We start from the raw sequence: 16,383 nt of genomic DNA on the forward strand, positions 1-16,383 counted from the left end.
TTGGAAAGCATTTACAGTTCGTTGCGAATGGTACTGGGTGAAAGTTTAGCTCGTCAATAACGGAGACGGCGCACATAAAGATAGTGCGAACGATTCTTCACTACAGAGTATTTGGGAAAACTTCCAAACGAGTTTTAAGAAAGATGTCGAAGCAGTTAAAAGACATGCTGCTACATCTGCAAGCGGAATTTTCGATCAACAAGTATGTTTTACGGAGCTCCTTCGTAAAATCAGAGGGAATCCCTAGAGGGAAGACGACGCTTTCTTCGGTGCAGGAAAGCGTCGGCATTCAAATGAGCTTCTTGCACTCTCGGAAATGATAAATACAGGTCCTATGTGGTTTTCAGCGGAATCTTATACCAGCCTTCCTGCAAGTTAGTCTCAAGTTTAGGTAGAGGATTGAGGTGGATAGCGATCACTCACCGCTCACTACAAAGGAGACCACAACGGATCAATAATACTGAAATATGGTGACTGTAGCGCCCAGGAGAGATGTGACAATTTATCCTCGTGCTCACGAAACCAGTCCTAGATGATGCGAGCTGTGTGAACAGGGTCCGCCGCGTATTGGAACACAGTATCACCATTGGGGAACATACACTGAACCTTGGGATGGACCTGATCAACCAAAGTGGTCACGTAAGCCTTAACAACAATGCGCCCTTGCTGAGTACGAACGGGGCCCATAGAATGGGTGTTCATATCATCACTGAATCCCCACCATGGTTCACTCCTGGGACGTAAACTCGACCAGAAGATGGAAACAATGTTACAAGGCTCATACGATCATCCGACAAAATGACTTTCTTCCATTGCTCCAAGGGGCAAGCTTTGTGGCTTAGGCACTACTGGCATTTCCATTACTAACGTCTAGGTTTGGAGTTCCACCTCGCCCTGAAATTACCAGGTCATGGAGGTCCCTCCACGTTGTTTTGGTGCTGACACGGTTCACGAATGCGATACTCTGCAGTGACCTTAACAGCTATCGCTCTCTTACTTTCTTCATAATTCTCTTCAATTACCGTCTGTCATGGTGCCTCGACACACAGTTACGTGTGACTTAACAGATGACGTTTCCCTGCTTTCCCTCTAGGCAGTGCAAATCTGTGATCTGGTGCCTCTTGAAACACCAAGCACTATAGTAACCTTGGTTACGGAAGCACACACCATGTGAATAGCAACAATTTGCTACACATTGCACACACCACTACACAGAACAATGTTCTAACCACGACCGACACTGGCAACGTGGTGAGGGCACTGCACAGATGCCGTGCGTGCTGAAAGAAAACAGTGCCACCCGCGAGCTAGTGTAGCGTCTGTTTTTATGTTGGAACAAGCATTTCTCGCTATGATCCCCTGTTTTTGTCCGACTCATGTACAACGACTACCAATATTACTTCCCCTCCCCTTCCCCCTCCCCACCAATTCTATTTCATCTGAGAATGGTTCATGGGAAGAAAGATTGTCAGTAAGATTGTCAGTAAAATTGTACATATGCTCAAATCTCTCTGATTTTCACGATATCGTAATTTTCCAAGAAGTCTGTACTTTTCTGTGTGTATGAATATGTGAAATGGCTCTTCTTCGTTCAGGGCTCTCTTGTGGTATCTGTCAATGGACGTTACGGGCCTCTCGTCAGAACCACACTGAAGCGCCAAAGAAAATGGTATGGCGGTGCGCGTTCAAAACAAATATGCAAACAGGCAGAATACGGCGCTGCGTTCGGCAGCGTCTATGTAAGACGACAAGTGTCTGGCGGAGTTGTTAGATCGGTTACTGCTGTTACAATGGTTGGTTATGAAGATTTAAGTGAGTTTCTACGTAGTGTTACAGTCGATGCAGGAACTATAGGACACAGCCTTTCCGAGGGAGCGACGAAGTGGGGATTTTCCCGCACGATCATTTCACGGGTGTACCGCGAGTATCAGGAATCAGGTAAAACATCAAATCTCCGCCATCACTGCGGCCGGAGGAAGATACTCCAAGAACGGGACCAACTACGAATGAAGAGAATTATTCAACGTGACAGAAGTGCAACCATTCAGTAAATTGCTACAGATTTCAATGTTGAGCCACCAATAAGTGTCAGCGTGCGAACAATTCAATGAAACATCATCGGAGCTGAAGACCCAATCGTGTATCCTTGAGGACTGCACGACACAAAGCTTTACGCCTCACATAGGCCCTTTAGCACCGACATCGGGCTAGTGATGATAGGATATACGTTGCCTGCTCGGACGAGTCTCCTTTCAAATTGTATCGAGTAGAAGGACGTGTGAGGGTACAGAGACATCCTCATGCATCCGTGGACCCTGCATATCAGCAGGGGGCAGTTCAAGCCTGTGCAGGCTCTGTATTAGTCTGGGGCGTGTGCAGTTCGAGTGGCATGGGACTCCTGATACGTCTAGATACGACGCTGGCAGGTGACACGTACGTAAGCATTCTTTCTCCTGTATCCATTCGTTTCCAGTGTGCACTTCGACTGACTTGGGCAATTCCAGTAGGACTATGCGACACCCCACACGTCCAGTGTTGCTACATAGTGGCTCCAGGTACACACTCCTCAGTTTACACACTTCCGCTTGAGCATATCTGGGATGCCTTGCGACGTGCTGTTGCGAAGAGATCTCCACCCCCTCGCACTCTTACGGATTTATGGACAGACGTGCAGGATTCATGGCGTCGGTTCCCTCCAGCACTACTTCAGACATTAGTCTAGTCAATGCAACGTCGTGTTGCGTCACTTCTCCGAGCTCGCGGGGTCACTACACGAAATTCGGCAAGTGTACCTGTTTCCTAGGCACTTCAGTGTATCTAGCTTCGCTACTAATACTTCGTGGTAAGGTTCCTACACAGTGTATCATTTTTCACGAAATGAGAGAACCACCTTTTCGTAAGCAATATTTTCTGGAATACCTACATTTCACTCAGAGCCTTCTATAGAGTACTGCAAGGTTATGTCAATTACTGTACTGTTGTCGTTTCACTGTACGTCGGTCTGTATGTGTACATCACATTACTGTGACTGTCGCGGTAATTGTGATTGACGGTGAGGTAATTTGCTTCATTTGAGGCTCCGCTAGCAGTCTGTGTACCAGGATTGAAACATGTCCAGTTCTTCATGCTTTTCATTGCATTTTTCTAGCAATGTAATTGAAATATATTATTTGCTGAAGTAATATTCTCCGAACAAGCAGCTATCCAGGCCAGTTGTAAGATCTTAGTGAAATGATTTCGAACCAGTTGAAGGAGGGTAATAATCTGTTTTGCGATACATGAGAAAAGAGAAACCATGTTGTTTATGTTATAACTCAAACGGTATGGTGCCACTGATGTTGGTGTGGAAGGAGTATACTACTATTATAACAGCTTAGCTGCAGTATATTACTATGCTGCATTTGTAGCTCAATTTATAATTCTGAACCATACTTCTTTGCAACCAATACTTCCCTGCTGTGCATGGTATCAAGTCAGCATATTACAGCATATTACTATGCTGCATTTGTAGCTCAATTTATAATTCTGAACCACACTTCTTTGCAACCAATACTTCCCTGCTGTGCATGGTATCAAGACAAAGCTACAGTCCTCATTTTTCTGGGTAGTTAGCCCCCGGTGCAGTGACGTATGACATAGTTCGCAAGGCTGTGCTGCAGTGCCACCAAAGGTGTAGAAAGTGGGAGGTGGCTCTAAGTGTCTCGGCAAATTATTCCTGGTCCTCCTCGAAGCCCAACTCCTCACTGCTTCCGGAAGGTTGTTATAAGTGAATTTTCTGCCGTGCTGCGTATCGTTGTCATAAGATATGCCCTACACTTTGTTGTCCGTCATGTAGGTTTAGAGTTAATAAGCTGAAGTTTTAGCCGCCAGGTAATTTACGATATGCCACAGTCCCCCATCGCCGTACTGGCAAAGACGTTCCTATTCTGGTTTGTAACATCTTGTCTGACATCATTCTTCAAGACGACGGGGTTTGGGCTGCCGACTGCTCCACATTTAAAAGTGCCAGTGTTGCGTTCTCGTATTTTCAGTAAGTAGCCGTAATATGGACCATGTACCGACGGGTAGGGTATAGCTCCCTTGGTCAGAAGGGAAGTATGGCAATGTTTCAGACCTGTCCAGGTTTCTTGCCATTCTCTATCACTGCATGCCTTTATTTCCGGATTCGATGTGGCTCTTGCGCAATCTCCTTTATCTTGTCATATTCTACCTTTTTGAAACAATATTGTGCTCCTCTCTTCGTCACGGTTAGACCAAGAGGTAGCAAGCCTAATATTACCAGCAGCGCTTCGTCGGTGTTCTTATACACGGATTTGTCAGGGTCAAGAGTACACTCCTCTCTCCTCGCTGTAGAGCCTGTCCTGTTCTTCATTTTCTGGTTCCAAATGCACAAATCGTCGACCCGTAGCCCGCAAAAACCACCACTATTCTTTGTGATAACGCTCTTTGCACTTAGTGGCAGCTGAAAACTTATTTGGCCAGTACATATAATAAATGTAAGAAGAAAATTGTATTTCTCTAGAGACGATTCCCCGACATGGTAGCGTCATTTCCGTGTAGGAAAATTTTTCTGAAATTCGTAAGAATTAGCAATGCAAAAATATAGCGAAATATACCTCTACAGGAATCAGACCAGTGGCATGAGGCATAATTCCATTAGGCAGAATTAATGAGACACTATTGTCCATAATTGAAGTTTCAAAACACTGTAGAAAGAGAACCACTGCCCAGAGTGACGTCAAATTTGACAGCATACTATTGACGCTGGCGGAAACATCATGGAATAAAAAGAAATTTAACGAAAGTTTGCCTTGCGCTGTAAACATCTTAATGTAAATAGGATCTGCTAAAGTAATAGTTGAATAGCAATACGACTGCTATGGTTTCAGTTGCACATTACACCATCTGTGCTGTTAAAGGTGCATAACTGTAAGAGTTTGACAGCCAACAGTTGTAGCACTTTTAGTTAGGTAAGTCCATCAACAGTAGAAAAGGGCGTATCATACCTCATAAAAAGGCACACTGACATCGGCTTTTAATTCTCTGGTGGCCAAAAAGTGCATAAAAAGTAAAATGACGTATTTTAATTGTCGTTGCACCAAAAATCAAAGAAAAATAAAAAGGATATTGCTTTCGAATTGTCATGATTCTGGCACAGGACCAGTTCATTATGGTCTCCAACGTCTTTTGCTGCAAGCTGAAATCGAGAAATAGCATGCTCCATGACAGATGGAAATGTCTCAGAATGCGTTACGCAATGTGTGCCTTCAATTTAGCACATGGATTAAGATAAGGTGATCTGGAAGGCCAGGCTGTAGGGAAATGACGGACGATAGCTCCAACGCGCCAACATTTCGCATTTCTGAAGTGACTCTGCAGCAGCCGCTCCATTGGTGCGCAAAAGGCTCTCACCTCTCATAGCGTTTACCAGTGACTATACACCCAATGCAATGGGAACCGTAGGACTCATCTCCTCGGAAAAATACAACTCTACGATGAACGGTGCTCTAAACCAGCACGACACAGTCACCTTTGCAGAATGAAGTGGTAACGGATGATGTGTAAGAGAATTTTCCGTTGCCCATATTCTGCAATTCTGCGTACTGGTATATCCTTGGAGATGGAAATGAAATTCGTCTGTCCACATAACGTCCCTTGGTCATTCATTGTCCACTTCCATGCGACCAAGAAATTTCAGATCGAACTTTTGTCTTATTGGCAGGTCATCGGGAAGTAACTCCTGCACATGGGTGATTTCACACGAATAGCAGTGTTGGATGTTAAGTAAGATTTTATGCACCGTGCTCTCAGACACGTCCAACGTTCCATCATTTCCCCGTACACTGAGTGCTTACACACCACCACTCGACCCCGCCCGCACAGCCGCGGCCACATCCTCGACAGATGTCTGATCAACTGCTTTCCGCCCTGGGCCAGATTGCGCTTCCCAATAACGTGGCCTTTAGATTTTTGTAAACATTTTCTCCTGAGGCTTAGCAGACACTGGACAAATGTCTTTTGTCATTCTCTTGAAATGTTCTGCAAGGTAATACCGCATAACCCCTGTTCTTGTTAAAGAGCTTTACCAGCAACACACGATCCTTCTTTGGGGCTGTCATGGTGGGCTTCCCGGACGCAAGCTGAGAAACAGCCGTACCCCGCCCCTCTGTCGACATGCATGTTATGACCTTAGAACACCATACGCTGAAGAAGTTTTGTTTGTTCCATGGCGTTACCGCTGCGTCAATAACATGCTGTTCGAGATTTGACGTCATTCTAAGCGGTGGTTCTCTTTGTCTTTGTGCAGCGTTTTGTAACTTGTACAATTAGCAACACGCTGTGCATTACGAAACATAGAAAAAGCACCAAATACACTTCGGTAATAACAGTTCGTAAATCCCAAAACACCGAATACGAAAGTTGCAATAAGAAGTGGTAGTGAGACACTCATGAAGTTACTGATATACCGAAAAATCCCCACTAAAGATGAAAAAATGCGAAAACCGAAAACAATGATAACCGAAACTCCGCGTGAGGGAGGGCTAATTAGTAAAAAAGAGGAAGATATAGCTTCATAACATTAATGGGTCACATTTTCTTTGGCTTATAGTAGTTCATCTTAACGAATCTCTTATAACAACTAGTGTGTAGAAATGGCCGTAAAGACAAAACGTACGTTGCATAAGAAATGTTTATTATTTCAGAGAAGAAATTAGGTAAATTCAAAGACAGCGACACAGCACGTGGAGATCTGCTTAGAAAATGTAGGTCATCAGCTTTTAAATTGCATGAATTATATGAGAGTTTATTAACATGACAATTTTTTTTTCATTTAATATTAATCTTGCACTGGAAAGATCATCTTCTGCTGGGTGCTTATTCAATTTCATTATCTGTTCTACTTTCTCATAGTATTTTCAGATATTTTAGACATAGACTGCAACTTAGTTTAAGACGTAGGGCGTTACACAGTTCACGTATTTATATTCTCATTGAATGCTACTACTTCTTTTAAATAACAATTTAGGCTTCTTTTAATTCAACGTCGTTTTTCACACGCTACTGAAGTTTTCTGCTGTTAAAAGTCATACGTCTACAGTCCTTCACCATATTTTGTAAGTCGAAAGATTGCAACGTCGCACAGACAATTTCTAATCGATGCAGGAGTGGCTTCCGTCATTGCGATTGAATGAACAGGAAAAATGACAATCTTTATCATCCTTATAGTGAATCCCAGCATTCCTATTAACCCTGAACCATTACGTGTGTTACATAGTATCAGCTGCTTAGAATTTTCGCGGGTTGTGTGGCCGTGGTCCATGGAACTCTTCAATCCCTGATGTTTCGTCCAAGGCTACGTTGGACATCTTCGGAGGTGCTCCTGGTTGTGCTGAGTCTTGCCGACAAGACTTGGCACAACCAGGAGCACCTCCGAAGAAATCCAACGTAGCCTTGAACGAAACGTCAGGGATTGAAGAGTTCCATTGACCACGGCCATACAACCCGGAAAAACTCTCAGCAGCTGAAACATCTGGTCGTGAAAGCCTTCATTGTATGATAACATAGTATCGCTCATTGTCGTGTTTACACTGGGTTATCCAGAAAAAGTGTCACAGTTCCCAACAGGAAAATTGTGGTGGTCAAAACTAGAAATATACCTGTAACAGTATGTCTGGAAACAAATACCGGTTGAGATATGCGCCAGCCCCATCTGTATTTTTCGTAGAAGCGGACACTTCATGACTACAGACAATGTTAAACGCGGTTAGCACGCACCCTGACACATCTGTCAGCCCTTCTTCGAAGTGAATCATTCACCCTATCAAATACACTTGGCGTCTTTCGGTTTTGCGTCACATACATTAGTTACACTCTCCTGTAATGGCTGTACATTGCTGATGAATCTGGCATACAATAATGCCTTTTATGTTATCAAAGCCATAGCAGATGCACTGAAGCAGACTTCCTTGACCAATCTATCGCTTATGAAAGTTTACGATAAGATACTGATGCACGATCGATAGAAAAAGATGTGGTGCCCCTTGCTTCATCAGCCACGGTCGTCTTTCTGCATTGATAACGTTCTCCAAGAGCGATTTTAATCCATCGCGCAGAAAACGGTGATGCACTGCACCTCGTCATATGTTTGGTAGAGTGCATGGCGCTATGGGACTTAAACCGACAGTTTCAGCACATACATCGATCTTGCAGCAGTCCTGACAACTTACCTCCAGGGCAGCTCGACAAATTGCACCTACCACATGTGCGTACTGTTGTAATTTATTGTATCATCTCTTGTGAATCCCGCATCATGCCTAGTAGATTACTCGTCACAGGTAAAACGGCATATATTCCACGGGTGTTAGTTACCAGGTATTATAAACTAAACGAAAATTCGAATGACCAACCGCCCCGACCGACCGCCTATCATCCTTAGGCGGTAGACGTCGTCCGCCTCAGATATGTAAGGGGCATGGGACTAGAATACGGCTTCACGGGGCTGAGTTCATCTTAGAAGGTCAACATCGCATGACGGCTCAGATGGTCGCACATCCAAGTGCCAACCACGGCCGACAGTGATTAACTTCTTTGATCTGACAATAACAGGTGAATCCATTGCGGAACGGCTATTGAAGAACATACACTATATGATCAAAGCTATACGGACACATGGCTGAAAATGACTTACAAGTTCATGGCGCCTTCAGTCGGTAATGCTGAAATTATGTATTGTGTTGGCTCACCCTTAGCCTTGATGACGGCTTCCACTCTCGTAGGTATTCGTTCAGTCAGGTGCTGGGAGGTTTCTTGGGGAATGGCAGGCCATTCTTGACGGAGTACTGCCCTGTGGAGAGGTATCGATACCGGTCAGTGAAGAATGCCACGAAATTGGCGTTCAAAACACACCAAAGCTCTGGACTCTGTACTGGCCAGTGCATTACAAGGATGTTATTGCCGTTTAACCACTCCGCCACAGGCCGTGCATTGTTAACCGGTGCTCGATCGTGTTGAAAGATGCAATCGCCATCCCCGAATTGCTCTACAGCAGTGCGAAGAAAGAAGGTTCAAATGGTTCAAATGGCTCGGAGCACTATGGGACTTAACAGCTACGGTCATCAGTCCCCTAGAACTTAGAACTACTTAAACCTAACTAACCTAAGGACAGCACACAACACCCAGCCATCACGAGGCTGAGAAAATCCCTGACCCCGCCGGGAATCGAACCCGGGAACCCGGGCGTGGGAAGCGAGAACGCTACCGCACGACCACGAGATGCGGGCTGAAGAAAGAAGGTGCTTAAAACATCAATGTAGGCCTGTGCTGTGATAGTGCCACGCAAAACAACAGAGGGTGCAAGCCCCCTCCATGAAAAACACCATCACATCATAACACCAGCGCCTCCGTATTTGGCACTACACACGCTGGCAGATGACGTTCAGCGGACATTCGCCATATCCGCACCCTGCCGTCGGATCGCCACATTGTGTATCGTGATTCGTCACTCGACATAACCGTTTTCTACTGTTCAGTCGACAATATACGCGCTCCTTATACTAAGCGAGGCGCCATTTGGTATTTCCCTGCGTGATGTGTGGCTTATGAGCAGTCGCTCGACAATGAAATCCAAGTTTTCACATCTCTCACCTAACTGCCTTAGTACTTGCAGTGATCCTGGTGCAGTTCGGAATTCCTGTGCGATGGTCTGGATAGATGTCTGCCTATTACACATTACGACCATCTTCAACTGTCGGCTGTCTCTGTCAGTTAACAGACGAGATCGGCCTATACGCTTTTGTGCTGGACGTGTCCCTTCACGTTCCCTGTTCACTATAACATCGGAAACATTCCTAGATATTTAGGTGTGTGGAAATCTCGCGTACGACGTATGACACAAGTGAAACCCAATCATACCTGACCACGTTCGATGTCTATGAGTTCCGCGGAGCACCCCATTCTGCACTCTCACGATATCTAGTGGATACTGAAGTCGCTGATACATAGTACCCGGCAGTAGGGGGCCACACAATGCACCTAATATGAAAGACGTGTATTTTTGGGAGTGTCCGGATACTTTTGGTCACATAGTGTTTGATTCTAGCAAGGTTAATTCAATTTTTTTACCAATACTTCCTAGTGTGGGTATATGTGACACCTTTAACAATTATGCTTGAATCTCAAAATAATTCTCGCATTTGACGAAGACGTGGTACTAGTTCTATTTCTGTAGCACTGCAGACAGTGGCGCGAGAATTTTTTAACTGTAAAAACTTCAGGCATTCGGATCTGTGCTTCACTTTCGGGTGGAGTGAAATAATATACGTATCTAGTGCCTTGAACATGTCAGGATTTGTTCCTACAGAACTGCATTTGCGGGAAGCATTACTCTTAAGCTTTCATGTCAAGAAACCTCCTGTGGCAAGATATCGTTTGCTAATGGAAGTGTATGGAGAACGTGCTTTGTCAGAAACAAGGCAAAGAGATTTGCTCTTGGGACACCCTTTGTAGGCAGTTAATTGTGTAATTTATTAACGATAGGGTAAAGATGCGTAGATCCACCTTTTTGAATATGATATTGTTTGTTCGTGTAGGTATTCATTGTGTTGTATTTTTATTTATATGAGGGAGTCTTTGGTCGGCGCACTGTGTTTAAAGTTCCTTAGCAGATGCCTTTACGTCACAGCAAGTATTGTACAGAGCTTCCAGTTCCGCGTGGACGTCGTAAGGACCGCCTTGGAATGTTGTTGTTATGTTATTCAGTCGGAATGCTGGTTTGATGCAAGTCTCCATGCTGTTCTATCCTGTGCGATCCTCTTCATCTCCGAATAACTACTGGAATCTACACCCTTCAGAATCTACTTACGGTTTTCCTGTTTTGGCCTCACTCTAGGACTTCCTCCCAGTACTAAATTGGTGTCTCATAATGTGTCCAATCAACCGATCCATTCTTTTGTTCAAAGTGTACCACGAATTTCTTGTCTCGCCAATGCCACTCAGTACCTCCTCATTAGTTACGTGATCGACCCTTCTGATCTTCAAAATTCTCGGAATATGAAGTCACAGAAACCACGGAAAACTGCACGTTAGAAGGTATACGTAAAAACCTGTACAGAAAAGTTGCTGGTTTCTTTGAGTATTAAAAGTTTTCCTTTGGTATCAACACAGACACTGGCACTGTGATCAGCACACTGGACGCTCATTCTGGAGGACGAAGGTTGAAATACGCGTTCGCGAAATTCACAGCGGATGTGGACCACTGCCTAGAACAGCCTACTGAAACAATTACAAGCCTTTGAAATGTCATGTTGCGGGGCAGTGTTGATTAACAGATGGGTTGCTATACAAGACATCATGGAATGAGGCGAAGAGAAACAAAGATAATAAGGATCATAATGGGACGAAGAGATATAACGGTTTACTCACATACTAAAACATGTGGCATTGCTTGAAACGCTAGTTCAAGGGGAGGGAGAAGGAGAAAGGATATGCTGGTGGGCAAACGTAGATTTGGCGAAATAAAACTGCCCCGGAAATTTTTTCTTGGATCTTAAGATAGGCAACTGGATTTACGTTAACTGCACACAAGACGTCTGTTGTAAACTGGTTGGCCTGTGTGAAAGTGAAATAAATATTTACTGCATGAGTTTTACTTTTCCCAGCCTGCTTGAATAAATAAGGCACGTAGTCGATGGTGCTGGTGTGGTGTCACCGCTAGATACCACACTTGCTAGGTGGTAGTCTTTAAATCGACCGCGGTCTGTTAGTATACGTCGGACCCGCGTATCGCCACTATCAGTGATTGCAGACCGAGCGCCGCCACATGGCAGGTCTAGTCGAGAGAGACTCCCTAGCACTCGCCTCAGTTGTGCAGACGACTTTGCTAGAGATGGTTCACTGCCTACATACGCTCTCATTTGCAGAGACGACAGTTTAGCATAGCCTTCAGCTACGTCAATTGCTACGACCTAGCAAGGCGCCATATTCAGTTATTATGTCTTCTGAACAGATAATATAGTGACTTACGTACCGTCAAGAGCGACGTTCATCATTAATGGATTAAAGTTAAGTATCAAACTAATCACGTCTGCTTTTTTAATTCTAATGCCTTGTCATATTCCAGACCTCGCGTCAGTATAGTCCTTCCCTCCTCACGCCAGTCTGCGTGAGCTAAAACGCGTGTATTTCGGCCTCCTCTAGTAACACGGTGTTGGCTCTTCTTCCAACACAACAGTTGGATGTTGCAGCTACACTGAAATGGGAAGGGAAAGGGATGACAACTTGCGTCAAATAAACCTTAGAATTGGGAGCCAAACCACAAAACCTTTCGATCAATTATCAACCATACGTCTGACAAGGTATACATAAATCCACTGCGCGACCGATTGTGGTCATCTCCCGCACGTTTGTGGTACATATCTAGATGTGAAATACGTCGTCCTAAAACAGCACAAGGTTTTTCTAGAAACAGAGATTACAGTTTTAGTTGGCCTGTGGAATAAAATACGAAGGCGTCAGATTCGAGCAATAGCTTTGGCGATGCTACCTAACACGACGAAGTCAGGCTCTTAGCATGTGAAGGAAGCAGACAATGTCTGACTACTTAAAGCAATTCGTAGAAAAATGGAAGACACTCAAGAATCGACCTACAAAACATTTGTTTACTTTGAGCGAACACGTACCCGGTTATTGTCAAGGGAAACAAAGTGGTGAACTACTGAACAAAAAGTGACAAATGGTGAAGGACACTTCATAATTAAATAACACGTTTGATGAAGCAATTCAAACAACTAACAAAATAGAAACTAGGGAGAGAAAGTCACTACTGGAGAGTTTTCTGAAATAGGATCTTTCAAGAAATTGTAAGAGACTTATATATGAAGAAGCAGCTAACAGAAAATATCCGAAAAGTAGATCAGATGTACTCCTAGTTAGAAACAACCATTAAGGATTTCGTGAAGGGAGTGAATAAAATGATGATGTGTCATGAGAGATGCAGGGAACAAGATAAAGTATTCTGCTAGAGAACCTGTTCGATACCGTCTTTGTGTCCATGTATATAAATAGTACAGCATGAAAAGTGTTTGTAAAATACAAAAATTGTAGTGTTAAGTTATAGAATGCCCTTTCACATCATGGAAAACACAGAGGTGAATTAGAGGGTCACATCCACATCGGTCTTGGCACAAATTTTCACTCGCTGCTTCAGTGTATGTACATCAAATAATATCTGTGTGAGACGAGTAAAGTCTCTGAAACTGAGTCATTTCACCTGTATAAATACCTAAACCTGGGTTTCATGCTGTATTCCCCTTTTGTGTTCGATGCTGAGGAGCTATTCCAGAACATGGAGAGCCTACGCAACTCCGTTCCCGAGTAAGGAGGAGTATAAAGTAGGCAGGGGCGGCAGTGAGAATTTGGATCGAGGAGGGAGGCATGCCAGGTTAATCTACACAGTTGAGTGAACTGCCGTGCCAAGGTGCCTTGACGGGTAACGTACCTGTCTAGTAAGCAGAGGACCCGGGTTCGATTCCCAGGCTTGGTACAAATTTTCACTCGCCACTTCAGTCCATATACATAAGATCATAGCTGTAGCAGACCAGTAACGTCTCTGCGTCATTTCACTTGTATAAACAGCCAAAAGGCGTTAGTTCGAAATTGACGGATTCCTCCACGTTTCTGTATATATCCTGTGCCGTTTTCTGTGATCAAAATGTCGTATAACGGGTATAACTGGATCAGCACCATCGGAAACTTTTTTGCTTCAGATGTTCCATGTATAGTTTTCGCACGACTGTTGATAACGGCCTACATACCGCAAAGGCGTACGTTTGTTCATTTCCCGAGGAGCAGGAAGTAATTTGACGTCAAAGCGTGCCTTAAGAGTTGAGTGAAATACTCGCAAGTCCGCATAACCAATTGCGCCGACAAAACCACATATGATGAGCAAGGGTCGTTTGTTTTGAAGTCTGTATTGGTTTCAGATTCTGAACATGACCTATGTGTCATTGATACTAACGTGAGTCAAAGTGATGGGATGGCTCCAACAGTACCGTCTCATCATCACATCTTCTTGTCAGTGTAGAACACCCAGATACTCCCGCGGAAAGGCAAATAGCTTCAGATCAGCTTCTGGTTGTAACTGTTACTGAGTCAGACCATCGAAGTGTTGTTCCCAGCGGGCATCCTCGAGGAAAATGAAAGGGCCGCCGAGTGGTTATGGAGAAACGGAAGGGTCGCCGCAGATTGCTGATGTGCAGAAACCATTCTGCAGCAAGGCTCCCCCCACTTCCTGCCCGGCGGCGGTGGCGGTAGGCCGGATCGTACAATTCAATTACTGCCCGCGGGCTTTTATTGCTGCCGTCGACGAGGACTAAAAAGCGGCGCCGCGTTCTGAAATTGAAACTGGTATCGCGTCGCGCCGGCCTGTCACGCCGACAGAATTTCGTGCGCGGTGCGGGAATTTTTGCGCTGTGGACACTCCTCGATATTCCCCCTTTTCCTACCTCTCCAGTTTCTGTCAGTCTCTGGGCACAATGTATCAGAGCAGAGAACAGAATTTTTACCGCTTCCGAGATCTGAACGTGACACTGCTTCGCACGCAGCGATGAAAACTTCTCCAGTTTTATTACTATAATTATACATTTATGCCATTGTTATACTAATTCAACCTGACTAGTTTCCAACTTCCTACATTTCTTTTTGTTTCTTCCTATGTTTTCTCCTCCCAAAGTTTCAAAGTTCCATGTGTGTAAGTGAATGTTACCGAATCTGACTTTCTCGTTAAGCAGCCACACACTTGGGACTCTGTGCTGAACTTAAAGTACGGAACGGATTTACTGACGCTATAAATTATGTTTTCCTTATCTATGAATCTTAGAAGAGTGGGGAACTCACGTAATATTCGTCACTGAAATAGGTTAAGTATGATAATAAACTCAAGATTTAATTGCCGTCTATGGTTTATTACCAAAACAATTGCTATTACAGAGCATTCGCAACTATTATGGAACTGTCAACGCTAAAATGACACACTGTCCGATGAGAATTGCGAAAGTAAGATCCTCGGTTGATGAAGTTACTCCATGTGGTGTAGTTGCTTAATAATGCCACGTCTGACTTTCTGAGTTACATCGCATCTTTACCTTATAACGATTACAGTAGCTGCTTGTCTGAATCAACAACTGAAGAATCCCAAAGATCTGAGGATGCGCTGATGAATATGAGACAGTGAAACCTATAAAGAATTTGAACTACAAACTCTTGCTCCTCTTAATATGATGGAGGCACAAGCAACACTCACCACAATCTAAGGCGAAATACGAGCATAATAAAGGCACGGTGCCTTGCTGCCATGACTTTAGGAATTCCGATTGGTCGGCTGAGGGACCCAGATGGCTCCACCAGAGTTCACCTTCAAGCCTGGAGCTAAGTCCTTACTTTTCAAATCCTCAAAATGCTGGTTGCTCCTTTTTTCCCCGCCAACGAACGTGACCACCTATCCTCTCAAAAGTTAATAAAGCCTGCCAATGGCGTTTATTGTTTCCATAACAAAATATTCCAGCAATAAGAGGCGAAATGTCAACAAATACGATGAACTAAATGTCCTCCCCTCTTCTCTAAAAGGCTTTCCATTGTTAGTCTGATGTCACTTGTGTTACAACCACTGAGTGCTCTGACAACCATTAGCTAGCCTCACATTACAGGCTCTGAGAAACGTTAAAAAACTGACCGAGGGCTAGTTACAGACTCTGCTGCAGTCTTCTGAACGTTTGGTAGGTATGAGATGTTTCGCAAAAAAGTTTGGGAAGCTCGAGATGTTTAGCTGCTGAAATATTTCCTTCACCATGATCCTTGCACCAACTACCCACAGGCAGAGTTCCGTCCTTTGGAACCAATGTCTTTACCTCACCTTTGTCTCGAAAGTCCACAGCGGACCCAGGCTATAAAAAGCACAATAGCCCCTGCATCAGCACACCACTCGGTGATACGGTTTTCTCCTGGACGAGGCTTTATCTGAAGTCATTTTTCCTATTGTTCTACGAAAGCTTGGGTGCCCTCGGCTCCTCGGGGATGGCATCGCTGGGTTTCACTGCAAGTCACCAGTCTCATATTCACAGCACCCCTCACGTCAAAAGATCTCCTACAAAAGGAAACTGATATAGCCAGTACTATGTTAGATTACAGAATGTTAAAAAAGAGGAAATGAAATCAGCTCACATAATCGCTGTAACCTCAATAATCCCATTAAATTAACTCAAATACCCTCCACTCGCATTATTAGAGAATCACAAATGAAACTGCGTGGTTGTTCACTTTCGTTGTTCTTATTCTCGTTGTCCTCTTCCTTCACTTGGAGAGTCAGGAAGAAGGAAGGGACTACTAGTT

This window comes from Schistocerca americana, chromosome 4 (assembly GCF_021461395.2).
Source record: "Schistocerca americana isolate TAMUIC-IGC-003095 chromosome 4, iqSchAmer2.1, whole genome shotgun sequence".
Classification (NCBI taxonomy): domain Eukaryota; kingdom Metazoa; phylum Arthropoda; class Insecta; order Orthoptera; family Acrididae; genus Schistocerca; species Schistocerca americana.